This window comes from Orbicella faveolata, unplaced genomic scaffold (genome assembly GCF_042242905.1).
Source record: "Orbicella faveolata isolate gen_17 unplaced genomic scaffold, um_ofav_v1 contig_50, whole genome shotgun sequence".
Classification (NCBI taxonomy): domain Eukaryota; kingdom Metazoa; phylum Cnidaria; class Anthozoa; order Scleractinia; family Merulinidae; genus Orbicella; species Orbicella faveolata.
In genome coordinates, this window is record NW_028301581.1 from 1,465,828 (window position 1) to 1,480,724 (window position 14,897).

General features: G+C 37.6%; 1 pseudogene; it reads right to left on the reverse strand.

Annotated features, from left to right (window-relative positions):
• Positions 1 to 10,396: 10,396 nt before the first annotated feature.
• Positions 10,397 to 12,149, reverse strand: LOC149095540 (uncharacterized; annotated as a pseudogene).
• Positions 12,150 to 14,897: the final 2,748 nt, after the last annotated feature.

A 14,897-nucleotide genomic window follows, 5' to 3' on the forward strand; every position in this document is an offset into this window, starting at 1 on the left:
AGTTTAGAATCCCTAGGGCTGGGAAATATCGCCCAAGTTCCTGGAATTCCACCCAAAGTTGGTCAAAATTGTAAAACAATAAAAATGCAAGCAAGATATAAATTCCCAACCATATTTATTCGTTGTAATAATGGGTAAAAAGATAATGGTAATGTTTTAAGAAATAGGTGTTGGGTCATTCGAAATATGATATTGGAATATTTTAGGTGTTTGGGATACATTGACATTATGAACTTGCTCCTTGACTAGCTGATCAAATGTTGCCTTTCTTATCGTTGTTGTTGTATACGCAGGTGCTGCGTTTCCTAGGAACTAGTTCTTCGTATGTGTAAATTACTTGACTGTTGTTACACTGGAAATAGTGCCATGTAATCTTACTATTTTGAATATAGTATCCACTTGAATAATTTGTTAACTGATTCTTGTTAGACCTGTTAAAATACTTTGGTACATTTATGTTGAGGGCCATTAGGTTATCAGTTTTATTACTGTCAAATGCTACCCTAGTAAAAAAAAGTCTTACTACTACTACTACTACTTCTGCGAGCACCGTTGCTACACTACATGTTTTCGGGTCAGCTGCGTTGTTCAGCAACTCGTTTGTTTACTCGCGGGTGTCGATCGAGAAAACAAAATAAAAATTGAAATCTAGATTTTGGAAGCGCTCTTTTTGGAATTAGTCGCGTTAGAATCCTTAACTTATTTTTAGTCTCCTGTCCAATTTTTCAGAATTTTCAACAACAACTTTTATTAGAGATCCTGGCACTTTTCCTTGATTTTAATTTGTAAACTTATTCTTGATAATTGTTATATTGAACGTGCTGATTTATTTGGATCATACACCCTATGCTTGATAGTGGAAATTCAGAAATGAAAAGATTTTTTACTAAGTGAATTCTGCGAATTCATGCTAGTAGAACACTGCGCATGTACTGAAATCAGCGTTAATTTTCGAATTAGACGAATTAGACAGCTGATTGACAGCACAGGTGTGATCCAGATAAAAGAGCGCGGGCCAAACCTACGCATCAGAGTTGCAGTAATTGCTGTAATCAGTCAAGAGTGGCAGTAGGGGAACGTTGTCAGTATTGTAATGAAGTCATCAATGGTGGAAATAAAAAGCGAGCTAACCAAACAAAGAGTGTTTAAGTGATCGGCTAATTTCCCCAAGGTCGCTTTAACAAGCTGGTGGAGTTCCGGTTTCGGTGCCCGACGGCCCGGATTTTGTGTCGAAAATCCGATCAGTGGATGACTAGACGTGGCTATGGCCGTAATGTTTTAACCGGACCACTCCGGTTACCAACTGCTCGACCGTGGATGTTGTAATTAACATCATCATCATATTCAGACGGTGGATTAAACGCCAACATTAACGTTTACAGTCGCTGTCTAAAGGGAACTGAGACAAAAAATAAACAGAACTGAACATTGAGGGTTAAGTTCCAAGAAGTAGAAGCCGACGCGTGCGTGTCTTTCTTTTACGGAGTTACTTGCAGAACTAAGAGAAACAGGACAAGCTGAGTCAAGCCAAGTCAAGCCAGCACAAACCAGGTCAAGCCAGGACAAGCCAGGAAATCAACCCCCCAGATGGAGCGTAAGGCCTACTGATGTTGCGTACTCATTATTCCTTTTCCGTAACCTTTTCTAGCACCCTATGTTAGTTTTAAATAATATATTTGTTAGTACTTACGTACTTGTGCGACTGTTCGTTGTGGTGATCCAGTTCTGTTATCTTTTAGTTAAAACTTTGCACCGACATTTAATTGGGATTGATAGGAATAGTGGTTGTTGCAATTTATGCCACCTAGGCCTAAAGCCTCTAAAAAGATCGTTAGCGTTCTCAAATACATCAGGCACAGCTGATTGAAACGCACAGAGAAAGTAATATTTGTGTTTGTCCTGTATCCGGTATCATGAATGCTGCCCAAGAAGAAGAATTTAAAGCCTTCTTTACCTCTTTTCTGACGACAATAAAAGGCGATCTAGAAAAAGAAGCGCATACGACACGCACACAATTAGATTCTCTACAAAATAAGATTGACCAAAAAGCAACTAGTCATGATCACGGCTTGAAGCCAGAAATTTTTGATGGAAATCCTATAGCGGACGCGTCAGTATGGTTGGAGAATTTTCGTGGCATAGCCAAATGAAATAATTGGTCGGAGGAGTTGCAACCTAATGCTTTTTCACTCTATTTGCGGGGCATTGCGCACGCCTGCTTTGTCACATTAGCTGAGGAAACTACCAGCACTTTATTTGCTCTTATTGATGCGTTTCGCGCACGTTTTGGCTCTGGCCCACAGGATTGGATTTTAAGTCAACAATTAAGTGCGCGTAAACACGCTCCAAACGAGCCCATCGACGATTACATTACTGATATTACGCGCCTATGCAAACGATTAAAATTGTCTGACGTAGAAACAGTGAGATATTTTATTGAGGTATTACAGGGCGACCTTCAAGCCTATGTGTCACCATAGGTAGGCCAAAGACGTTTCAGGAGGCCGAGTCTCAAACGTATGAAGGACATCGTCAATCGCCGCCAGGCTGCTTCAGATACTCAATCTGTGTTAACGAAAATGCAAATCACGTTTACTAAATTCCTGGAGCAACCTTCAAGTACCTGAACAATGCGGTGATAGCCACCGCTGCGCCAGGTCCAGGTCCTTCAGCTGCTGAAAAGAAACTGGACGAATTGTCCAATCACATTAAAACACTCCAAAAACAACAACAGCGTCAGCAGCAGCACTTAAACGCGACTTATGCTATGGCTGCTTATGATGATCAGCCTCCTGGGACATCGCGCCCTTTTCAACCTAGTAATTGGCAGGGACCAAACAGTCAACTAGACCAGTTACAGCGACGGTTAACATATTTAGGGAGTGTTTTAAGGCGGTATCAGAATCCGCGCCATTCCGCCAATCGCTCATATGACCGATCTTACAGAGGCTGGAATGATGAATATAGTAATGAATTCCGTATTCACCCCTTCTACAATCGACGTTCTATGTTAGCCATAGAGGAACCACCAAATTCCAACCAGGGAAACGCCTAAGGACTCTTGTTGGTACCCCAAGAGTCCGTTTTGGCAGAACAAAATTATTTAAATATTATAGACAAGGTTTTCGAAGAGCAACTAGAAACAACAATCAAGTTAGTTATAAGCCCAGAAATTGTTTTACCACTATAGATAGCAGATTCTCTCCAAGACATTCGGTTGCTCGACATAATGTTTCTACTTGTAAATAGTATTGATGATATTCGCACGGAATCGCCAATTGTAAATAGTCACAATCGCCTTGATGACAGTTTTTCTGACTCGCCTATTTCGGATATCGTGGTAATCCCGGGACACCCATATCCTACTAAAAATATCGTGTCTGGAACACAGTCTAGGGAATCTTTATGTCCGCTTTCTTCGGCGACGAAAAATAGTAATCACAATGTAACTTTTGATAATACATGTTGAGAAAATTAAATACAGTTACCAAATTGAACCAGAGTTCTCAACATACGAGACGCAATAAAAGAAAGGTTAACAGAAATACACAAGTGAAAGTGCGCAGATATCATTTATCAGAAATTGAAAATAAAATGGAGACTGGCTATGTCCATATTAATATTACCAAGAGAATACCGCAAAATCAGACAGTTTTCTCACTCAGCGATGACGCCGCACAAGGTGTTAACAACATGTCAATTTGTCCCGATGGAAACATTAACGCTGGCGTTACCGTGATTATTGATAAACATCATAGTACCTACGTAGATGACCTAGAAAGGAAAGAATTACATCTCAAAGATGTTATCACCACAAACAGTGACGAAACCATAGGAAAACGGAAACGCATTGAAGAAGTTAAAAATAGATACAAGAAATCATAATATATCGTCAGTTAAATTAAAACCAATATTAAAACAGAAAAGAAGTTACCCAATTTTAAGAGAAGAGATTAACGAGAAAATATTTCACACAGAAATGGAAGACGCTCCAAAGGAAAATGAACAAAGCATTGTGAGTAAACAACCCTTGTAAACCCCTGATCAAGTTGTACAACAGGTTTTACCAAAATCTGACTTACGCAGTCACACCACTTCAGGTATTTTCAGGACTAGGAATTTAGATTCGGAAGCCATACCCAATTTGCACACAAAGAAAACCGAAACTCTTTCGTATTCCCAGGAAATTACCACTGACTCTCGTCTCTTTGTCTTGCCCAGCCAAGCAAGCTGCCAAGAAGACTTAGTTCACGACAACGCGTGTGAAACACAGCAAATTTCCAGCTCCAAACATAATGAAACAAGCACAACAGTTGACTCAGCTAAAGATTTTTCTAAATTGCCAACTTACGAAGAAGCAGTAACCTTTCCTAGTTTAACAGAATATCTGACCAATACTCCTATGACGGAAGAAATAAGGAAAGTTTTGGATTTTGCAAGGCACAGCCCTCTAAAGGAAGCAATTGTTACTGTTTGTCAGGCCAATACACCTCCTTACAAATTCTTCATGCCAAAACAACGTAAACCACCCGATAAATCAGAAATTCCGTATTGTATTACTAGAATGAGCCATTGACACGCTTTGGTTATTTATAACTACCAATCATTCACGAAAACAAAGAAACATAAACTAAACCAAAAAAAAACACTGAAACAAGCAAACAACAAACAATTTTGTTAAGTATTTCATGAAGTTACTAAGCGGGGTTTGACACGAATACTACTAAATTTTTGTCTGTTAACTCAGCAGTAAGAAACTCAACTAGGTTTAATCTTCTGTTTACACTTTATATTACAATTAAGATTTTACGTGAGCATTTTTGAACACTGTTATTCCTATCAACCCTTCGCTTATGCGATTTTCTTTTAATGGTGTATGTCCACATAATTTTTACTTGTAGGTTATACATTCTTCAGCTGTAGTGTTGAGTTCGTGAAGATGTATATATGTATATATATATATGCCTCCATTTTTTTTGTTATGGTATTGTCATGTTATCTTGCTTGCATTCTATTAACTCACTGTGAGCTAGGGACTAGCTCAATCTAAGGGTGGAGAATATGTAAAACAATAAAATGCAAACAAGATATCAATTCTTAACCATATTTATTCGTTGTAATAATGGGTAAAAAGGCAACGGTAATGTTTTAAGAAATAGGTGTTGGGTCATTCGAAATATAATATTGGAATACTTTAGGTGTTTGGGATACATTGACATTACGGACTTGCTCCTTGACAAGCTGATCAAATGTTGCCTTTCTTATCGTTGTTGTTGTATACGCGGGTGCTACGTTTCCTAGGAACTAGTTCTTCGTATGTGTAAATTACCTGACTGTTGTTACGCTGGAAATAGTGCCCTGTAATCTAACTATTTTTAATGTAGTATTTACTTAAATAATTTGTTAACTGATTCTTGTTAGACCTGGTAAAATACCTTGGTACATTCATGTTCTGCGGGCACCGTTGCTATACTACATGTTTTCGGGTCAGCTGCATTGTTCAGCAACTCGTTTGTTTACTCGCGGGTGTCGATCGAGAAAACAAAATAAAAATTGAAATCTAGATTTTGGAAGCGCTCTTTTTGGAATTAGTCGCGTTAGACTCCTTAACCTATTTTTAGTCTCCTGTCCAACTTTTCAGTCAAACCTTGCCCTTTTTACTGAGCTGTTCAGGGAGTTTTATAGCGATGTTTAATTACTTTATTCCTACAATCTCCGACAAAAGTCTTGGCACACCTTCCCACTTTTGCAATATCTGTCAGGGCAATTTATCAGTTCGCCCCGTTCCGCCCAAATCAATTTTGTTAATCGTGATGAAGTGGTCATTGCCCGCTTACAACATTGTCGGGCGGGAAGGGGGTTCCCCCTTCTAATGATGTGATTAGGTATTGTCCCCAAAATACCTTGTCAACGCATTTTCGTGCTGTCTGATCCAGGTGTGCCAAGGACTTTTGTTGAGGATTGTCGTTCACACTTCGACCCAAATAAAGAAAAGATTCCTTACAATAGCAGCGGCACCTCGTTAAGATATGTTTGTACCAAAAGAGCACGTTCACTTAATGAGATGGATGGCTTCAACTGGAACTCCCTCCCACGAAGCTGGGAGTTTGCATACCTATTTCTTGTAACACTTTAGTCGTACAGAATTTTCAACAACAACTTTTATTAGAGATCCTGGCACTTTTCCTTGATTTTAATTTGTAAACTTATTCTTGATAATTGTTATATTGAACGTGCTCATTTATTTGGATCATACGCCCTATGCTTGACAGTGGAAATTCAGAAATGAAAAGATTTTTCACTAAGTAAATTCTGCGAATTCTTGGTAGTAGAACCCAGCGCATGTACTGACATCAGCGTTGATTTCCGAATTTGACGTATTAGACAGCTGATTGACAGCACGGGTGTGATCCAGATAAACGAGCGCGGGCCAAACCTACGCATCAGAGTTGTAGTAATTGCTGTAATCAGGCAAGAGTGGCAGTAGGGGAACGTTGTCAGTATTCTAATGAAGTCATCAATACTGGAAATAAAAAGAGAAGTAACCAAACAAAGAGTATTGAGGTGATCGGCTAATTTCCCCAAGGGTCCCTTTAATCACGCTGCGCATAGCCCGGTCTCGGCGACTTTCTGGTCATAGTCACTAAGTGAGTTAATATTTCGGCCAGACTGCTTATAAGTAAGCGTTCAAAAATTTTTCTTCTGGACATTTCACTGAAAACCAAAGTCTTCTCCAATTAGTTTAGAGTCCCTAGGGCTGGGAAATATCGTCCGTTCCTGGAAATCCACCCAAAGTTGGTCAAAATCGCGCGGCGCGTAGCCAGGTATTTGCGACTTACTAGTCATAGTCACTAAGTGAGTTAACATTTCGTCAACTGAAACCGTGCTGCGCCTAGCCCAGTCTCGGCGACTTTCTAGTGATAGTCACTAAGTGAGTTAATATTTCGGCCAGACTGCTCATAAGTAAGCGTTCAAAAATTTTTCTTTCGGCCATTTCACTGAAAACCAAAGTCTTCTCGAATTAGTTTAGAGTCCCTACCACTGGAAAATATCGCCCAAGTTCCTGGAAATCCACCCAAAGTTGGTCAAAATCTCGCTGCAGCGTAGCCCGGTCTCGGCGACTTTCTAGTCATAGTCACTAAGTGACTTAATATCTCAGCCAGACTGCTCATAAGTAAGCGTTGAAAAATTTTTCTTCTGGCCATTTCACTGAAAACCAAAGTCTTCTCCAATTAGCTTAGAGACCTTAGGGCTGGGAAATTCCTGGAAATCGACCCAAAGTTTGTCAAAATTACGCTGTGCCTAGCCCGGTCTCGGCAACTTTCTAGTTATAGTCACTAAGTGAGTTAATATTTCGGCCAGACTGCTCATAAGTAAGTTTTCAAAACGTTTTTCTTCTGGCGATTTTTTTGAAAACCGAAAGTAGTATAGTAAATGGTGGTACTAGGACATTATGCAAAAAACGGCATACCCACTCCCCTAGAAACCCAAAAAATACCCTCGCCGGGCCTCAACTCGAAAAATGCATTTTCAGGCCTCTTAGGGTATGTTTTGTCCTAAGCCCTCTCATTGGCAAATTTCATGTCTCCCAACCCTCTAGAAATCAAAAAAAATCCTTCTACTAGAAACCCTTCGCGAAGTCAGGTCAGGACCAAAAAGTACTCTTGCCACCCCTCTGGAAATCAAAAAACTCCTTTAGCCAGAAACAGCATAAATTAGGCTATCTCAGGCCTCTGCAAATCAAAAACTTATTCACCAAGTGGCAAAACAGAGCTTTTGAATTTGATATAAAAGAGAAACGTTATTGATATATTGGTAGTATGAGTATGAAAAATGAAATTGAAATATATAAGGTTCATCCTTTGTATAATAAATATGCCGCGTCGAATCTTGGCAAGGTTATTAATACCAGAACAATGAAAATAGTTGGGTGCAGCTTAAATCATTGTGGATATAATCGTTGTTCTGTCAGCGGGCTGGGATTCAAACAAAACTCAATGCTAGCTCACAGATTTATATGGGAATGTCTCAACGGTTCAATTCCGAGTGATAAAGTCATTGATCATATTAATGATGTGAAAACTGATAATAGACTGTGTAATTTACAATTATTATCACAAAGTGAGAATAGTAAGAAAGCAGCAAAAAATCGCGATTATTCTTTTGTGAAGTATAATCATTTGAATAAGAAAAAAGTCAAATCAATAAACCGCTCCGATGGGACGATTATGATTTTCAAAAGTTTATCCAGTGCTGGAAAAAAGCTTCATGCTAGTGCTGGTTCAGTGAAAATGACTTGCGATAAAAAATATGGCTAGAAATATGCCTTTTCAAAGTTAGACGGCTCCAAGTATTCATTTGAATATATGGCTTTATATAAAATAGACATATAGCCAGAAACAATAATATTTTTGGCTATCATAATAGCAAAAGCAGATATGGCAAAAATAACACATCTGATAGACGATCTATCTGTATATATAGGCTATACTATTTTCACCACAACCAAGTAATGTCGCTAATATACATTACTCGATGAACGTTTATATTTTCAGCACATCCTTTAGTGGTACCCAACTGTTGAAATCATCACTGTATCTCTTCCACTTTACTAACGCTTGCTTCTTCTTATGATTTCTCCTTATGATTTTTTCAATTCTGAATATATCCTGTTTGGCTTTTAACAGCTCAGGGTCATAAAAACTGCCTGTTATCTCTTCACCGTGGAGATCTTTTAATTTGTAAGTGACTGGATTCGCATATTGGATCTTATCAATTGTAAATACTTCCTCAGTCCAATTAGGGGTATATCCTTTGTCGAATACTTTTCTCTTGCCTTTGCTTATTCTAACCTTATCACCGATTTTAAACTTCGGTTTTGATGATGGTTCTGTATTACTATTCAGATTAAAGTATACAGTTCCTTCATTTTTTCCTGACTAGCTTCAACAGGTGTCATTTTTATTGAACCATGTTTGGTGTTATTATACTGTTCTAATATTTTGGGTAGAATATCCAAATACTGATTACTGTATTACCCCAAATAGTAAACTGCATCCACATTTTGGTTTTTATTGTTTTATTCCATCTTTCACAATGATTTTTCTTCATTTACCGTGGAATACAGTGTTATGTTATTCTTATCCAACAAGTCCTTCAAATGCTTGTTATAATAATCTTTACCCTCATCAGTCCATAAGTACTCAGGTTTTCTTCCCTCTCTGATAATGGATTTGAATGCTTCAGTTACAGATTCACCTTTTTTATCCTTCAACGGTACAATCCAACCGTATTTACTAAACGCATCTGAAACCATCAGAAGATATCTGTAGCCCTTGTTCCACTTGCTGAACTGCTGCATTTCAACTAAATCAGAACACCATATTTCATCAATATGATTGACTGTTACACGCCGTCGAGTAAAGTTACGTTTTACTGGTTTGTGTAATTCATCAGCTAATTTTTCTTGCCAGTTCACTTCACTCGACGGATTCTTCCGTTTTTTGATACCCCAAGACCCAGTTTCTGTTTTTTATCGATCAATCAAGAATCGTGCTGTTGATCCCCTCTTTGGCATTTCACCATATGGTATTTCATCCAGTGATGAAACCATTTGCCAATCACAATCACCTTTGTTTTTTTTCCCATATCATAACAAATATCGTGATCAGCAGCTATCTCATCCACCTTATTACACGGTTGTACGTACCATTTGAGAACTCACCGGTGCATGGGTTGTATTCTAATTGCTTATTCAATGGATTATATGGTCCCATTTATTTGTACTTTCCTGGTGTCCATCCAGCCTTTGGTTTTGGTATTTTGCCAATCGCTTTTTGGATATCAATTGCACCTCCTTTGTACATGTCAGCATCAAGATCCATTCTGTCAGTTTTATATTTGTAATTTGGTCTCACTTTGGTTGATAATTAATTAATTGCTTCAGATCCAACTTTTTGAATAACAGGAGTTGCTTTCTTAATTCCCCAATCAATCGCTTGCAAGGTTTTCTTTGCTATGGTAGGTGCAAAAGTACGACCTAAACTTAATATGCTTGTCAACAGACTACCTCGAACCTCGTTTCTGATATTAGTCTTAGCCAGTTTGATGTCCAATCCTTTATTCAGCTGTTTATTCTTGTCCAATCGTTTCGGCACATTTTGTGCAACCTACAAAACGTTATTTCCAGTTAGTGCATCTTTTGAAAGCCTGAGAACAATGGTTTCACGCTTATGAAATGCACTAGCAAGATTCTTTTTCTGATTTGGTGATAATTTCACCCTTATTTCAAATAATTGCGTCATATATTATATAGATTATATAAAATATGTATTTTGAAAAACATCCTCGTATTGAGGAATAACTAACTAACTTCTATCTTTGCTATTCTATTTATTTACACAATAACTAACTCATTACCAATTTTGTTAATCACAACCAGCATCTCTTCGTAAAAGACAATTGCGTCAACATTGAATGCAGCTGCTGGAGCAGCATTTATTTTGTATCTGAAAATTAACTGTTTGGGATCCCTTGTAACTTTTTCTGTTTGGGTTGTTAAATCAAAATATATCATACCATAAAGACCATTAAAATTTGCAAGATTCAGTTGTGTACCAGTATTAAAATCATTTCTTCTTGCAGCATAAGACAAATCGTTAAAAATTCTCACCTTAGTTTCTGTATCATACTCAGTTTCTGGATAAAATATTCCACTTCCATATTCTAATGTACATGTCGTCAGATAACTATTAGCATCAGCGGCATTCAATTTATAAGTATCCAATAAGTAAGGATTTTCTGCCACGACATTTGTTTTATTTCTTTGGAGATATACAAATATATGTTTAACATAATCCACACTTGCTGAAATCTGATCAAAACCACTTGCTTGTGCTGGAGCGGACATTTGATAGACGATCTCAGATAGGACCATTTAGTTTCTTTCAAAAATGAGCTGACAAAATTGTCATATAGACTATCTTTTGGAATTAATTTGGGCACCCATAATAGAAAACGATTAATGGCGACTCTTCCATCATCGGCAGCATCTGCTTTTTGAATTAGCTCATCATCATTCTGAAGTGTTATATTGAATTGTAATTGCATTGGTATAAGCATCTTATCTTCTAACACTTCGAAGAATGAATATCTATTGACAGGAATAATAACATTGACATCAGCATTTCCCACTGTTAACCTTCGTCTTGCTTCAAATCCTGCATTCTGATTAGCATTAGCAATCTGATGGCTAGTATCCAAATACCAAAGACCGTTTTTTGCAACTGATCTGCTGAAATCATCAGAATACTCCAATAGATTCTTAACAAAACTGACCTTGTGGAGATTATCTGTATCATATACGATTTTACCAGCAGATTTGATCATCAGATGATTGATGAAAGAGTGTGAGCCATTGATGACCGTAATTCTATCACCTCCACCATAAGCTGTTCCATCAGCGAGTTTTGGTACTTGAAACAGAATTTTTAAAATAAGCATTATACCAATCGTTAAACGCTGATCTGTCATTGATTGTAAATTTGTATCCATTTTTATCTTGGTGTTCACCATTAGCTGGTGCTTTGATTGCATCATCTGACTGGTATCTTACAAACTCATTTCGTTGTAACATTTCACTTGATCTAAAAGCCATTATACTATTAGTTTAGATAAAAATTCGTGTTTTATAATATTTGACCAAGTATTGGAATTGAGTTGAATGGACTGTTTTTCCGAGCAGTAGTCCCTTTCCTTTCCTTTTCCTTACACCTTCTCCTGATATTAAACGATTCAATATTATATCTCTACTTTCTTCTTTTATCGTTGGAAGTGTTGCTGTTTTTTGTTTCACACCTCTTAGTCGTTTCATCATCAGATCACCTGATTTCTCTGCTGCTTTTTTTACCCAAACGCTCACCAGCGTGTTCTACTCCGGCCAGATTTTATTGCTTTTTTCGCGATTGGTTTGGCAACATTTTGGAATACAGATGATGCTATACTTCTTATCGGTTTGAATATATTGTCAACAATCAAACCGTTTCGTTTGTGTTTTTACACAAATTTACCCATTTGAGGATGGTAAAATCTTTTGAATTCATACGATTTCATATAAATAAATTCGACAATTCTTTTCAACAGTAAGCTAAAAGCTGTATCTACGCCATTAAGATTTATCTGTCGTCTTTTGCCATCGGTTATATATATTCTCATTCTCGAAATGGTGTTCTTATTCACAGGATTAAATGTGACTCTTTGCGGTTCCATAGTGAAACTAAATGACGGTTTGAGGATACTGGTTGAGAAAGATTAAATTATATCTGTATCTCCTCCATTAACAAAGCTGATATTAACCAAATCACAGTGTATGTTTAGCATTTCTGTATCTTGACTTAAATCAGGCATTCGTGACCCATAATTTTCAGCATCTTTAAGAAAGCCAACGAGCTCGTGAAAATTTGATTGGGTGAGATCTAGTTGGTAGCCTGTTTTCAATTTTATTAATACTCTGTAGGTGGAGTACTGAAATTTTAAAATTATTGGATGTTTATCAAGATCATCATCACCATCTTTTTTATCATCGTCATCATCTTTTTGTCAGACTGGTCATAAATTGAATATTAACGGTGGAACTTCCATGAATGTGGATTTAGATATGGGGAACAACAAAATAATAAACATTACACCTGGCAGCGACAACAATGATGCAGTCAATTATCAACAGTTAACAACCAAAGCAAACGAAAATGAAACGCTTTTACTTGATGGTTCAAATAAAATGGCTGCTGATTTAGACAGGAGTAACAACAAAATCATCAACTTATCCACTGACTCCCACAACGTGCTGTCAGCCACCAATATCAGGTACGTAAACCAAGTCAACGGGGCTATGATTATAACGCTGACTGATAGTTTTACAAAAAAAATAAATGACTCACATATCAGCGACTCAACAAACAAAAAAAGTGTTTTCCAATATCTTATGGATGATGTTAATCAATCAACACGTGAGAGTAACATTATTGTTGATGGTATCGAAGACTTTTCTGATTCACCTCATGATATTAGTAAGAAAGCTTACAGTTTCAGAATTGGAAAAGACGCACAAAACTGGTATGCATTTCGACTGGGATTCAACATGTATCTACTTCCTGAGGGTGAATTCACTTTGGTGATTGAATTCTTCCCACCAGCTATGGATCAGGTGACAGTGTCAGTTGTTTCCTCCTAACTGAATATCAGTCAACAAACAATCAGGCTGTTTTCGAAATATAGTGGATTCATCATTCACTTCCATAAGTACGATGTAACTCCACCTGAATACAATTACGTTAATAATAATAATAATAATAATAATAATAATTTATTCATTTATAGTGCGCTTTTTAACATACCAGCTGATCAAAAGCGCATTACAACAATAAATAACCTAAAACTATACAAGTATTAAAAATCTACAATAAAATTTAAAAATAATTAAAAAAACACTACATCATTTATTTATATATACATATTTAAGAAATATTAAAAGCTAATTTAAAAAGATAAGTTTTAAGATTTGACTTAAACGTGGAAATACATTTGATCATGCGGAGGCTAACAGGAAGAGCGTTACACAGAGTGGGCACAGACACACTCAGTGAAGGATCTGTCACCAAATGACTTTTTCATTCTCCCCGAAGGATGCTTTAATAAAACACCTTCACAGAAAAATGCGAGTCGAACCAGGCGCCTAGATTACGCACTACCTTAACAGGCTTAATATCGATCATGCCAACACGGACTGAACTGCGATTAATTTTCAGCAACTGTTGTCTCGATCCGATAACAAGAAATTCAGTCTTGTCATCGTTGATCTTTAATTTGTCCCGGTACATCCATTTACGTAAGTCACTAATGCATCGCTCCATAGCTTCCAATGCCTTCACTTGATCCATAGGCCTGTTAGGATTAAAAGACAAGTAAAGTTGCGTGTCGTCAGCGAAGCAGTGCGCATTCGGCAGGTGGACTTGTACTATCTCAAAGAGCTTGGAGGCGTAAACCACAAACAGAAGCGGGCCGAGACAGCTGCCTTGTGGGACACCAAAACGCAGATCGAAGCTACCAGATGTAGCCCCCTCAAACAAAACACGCTGGCTGCGTCCCGACAAATACGACGAGAACCACTCTAAAGCCTTCCCGCCTATACCAAAATCAGTGGTCAAGCGTTTTAGCAAAATCGCGTGGTCCACGGTGTCAAAAGCAGCGCTTAAATCTAAGAGGACAAGTAGTGTAACACGCTGCGAGTTCATATTCAACGTTGACTTGAAATGTCAGGGTATTACAAACAGTCCATCTCAGGGGCGTGGTCATTTGGTTATTTATGGGATCGAGGGAAAACAGAGCGCTCTGAGCTAAGATGTCTTCGATGAGCTGTATTATTTAGAAAATGGCAAACTGACATTCAAAACTGCTGTTGAATTTCAAACGGCAAACTTTAATGAAAATATTGACATGAAAAATCAGATTAAAAAATGTCCAAGACGGTGTCGAAAATAATGATACTGTGAATATCAAACAGTTGAATGAGTTTGAAGATAATCTTGTAAAATTTTTCAGAAGAGAAATGCAAACCAAAATCCATCCTTTCAACTACAACATCACTGAACTGACAACAAAAGTATACGTTGCTGAAAAACAAATAGCCCGAGTGGCATTGCACGACGAGGGGTTAAAAAGATTATTCGAATTTTACGCAGACTTGTTAGATCCAGAAGAGTTGAAAAGAAGTGGTCCTAGTGTGACTGCGTTGGACGATTTGAAAGTGACTACTCGGACTGGTTCACCAAGTAGTATACCATTTTCTGTTTTCAATTTAACTTACCGTTTCCGTGGTTTCTATGGCGAAATGAATGTCA